Source organism: Anguilla anguilla, chromosome 17 (assembly GCF_013347855.1).
Source record: "Anguilla anguilla isolate fAngAng1 chromosome 17, fAngAng1.pri, whole genome shotgun sequence".
NCBI lineage: Eukaryota > Metazoa > Chordata > Actinopteri > Anguilliformes > Anguillidae > Anguilla > Anguilla anguilla.
In genome coordinates, this window is record NC_049217.1 from 26,861,613 (window position 1) to 26,862,888 (window position 1,276).

A 1,276-nucleotide genomic window follows, 5' to 3' on the forward strand; every position below is an offset into this window, starting at 1 on the left:
GGAGTTCGGTTAAAGGGGCGGTCGCTCTAGCAGGAGTTCGGTTAAAGGGGCGGTCGCTCTAGCAGGAGTTCGGTTAAAGGGGCGGTCGCTCTATCAGGAGTTCGGTTAAAGGGGCGGTCGCTCTAGCAGGAGTTCAGTTAAAGGGGCGGTCGCTCTAGCAGGAGTTCGGTTAAAGGGGCGGTCGCTCTAGCAGGAGTTTGGTTAAATGGGCGGTCGCTCTAGCAGGAGTTCGGTTAAAGGGGCGGTCGCTCTAGCAGGAGTTTAGTTAAAGGGGCGGTCGCTCTATCAGGAGTTAGGTTGAAGGGGCGGTCGCGTGATTGTGGGAGCCGTTCGCTGGTTCGCTGGTTGTGGGAGCGGTTCGCTGGTTTGCTGTGCAGCAGTGTGGGAAAATGTTGCCTCTGCTTCCTCTGCTCTTTTTTGACTCTGTTTTTTTTCATAAAGTGACTTTTCACATCGTTCCCCCAGTCAGGACCCTTATTTGTCTATCTCCAGGGGCCGCAACAGAGCTGGGGGGGGGGGATTTTTCCATTCACCACCAAAATAATATGACTGCCTAAAGCGGCTTTTAACCTTTGCTGTTTATACAAGCAGTTAGTCCCAAAGAACGATGTCCTCGGGGAAATCTGTGTGTGTAAGCTTATGTGTGTGTGTGTGTGGGTATGAGTGAGTGTGTGTGTGTGTGTGTGTGTGCGCCTGCTATTTTTGCTGGTTTTTGTTGGAAGAATGTCTAGGACGGGTCATGCAATCAACATTAGCTCATCGGTTTCATTTGCTTTTCGTATCTGCATCAATCACAGCAAAGTCACAGTGTGAGTGCGGGGGTGCAGGTGTGTGTGTGTGTGTGCGTGCGCGTGTGTGTATGTGTAGGTCCATGCGTGAGTGCGGGCCTGTGTGTATGTGTGTGTATGTGTATGTGTGCATGCGTGTGTTTGTGCGTGTGTGTGTGTGTATGTTTATATGTGTAAGTGCGTGGGTGTGTGCATGAACGCGTGAGTGCGTGTGCGTGTGCATGCGTGCTTGTGCGTGTGCGTGTGCGGGTTTGCGCGCGTGTGCGTGTGCGTGTGCGGGTTTGCGCGCGTGTGTGGGGTTTGATCTTTCAGAATCGCAGAGTGTCTTTGTCCGCTGCCTATTGCAGGATGCTAGGCCCTTCAGTTGCAATTCTGAATGAAGAAATCATTCCTGGCGTCGGCGTGAAATTCACTTTTAACTCATTTTGACCCCTGACCTCTGGTTCTACGCACACAACAGAATGTGGAAATGCTTCCATTTTCTTAAC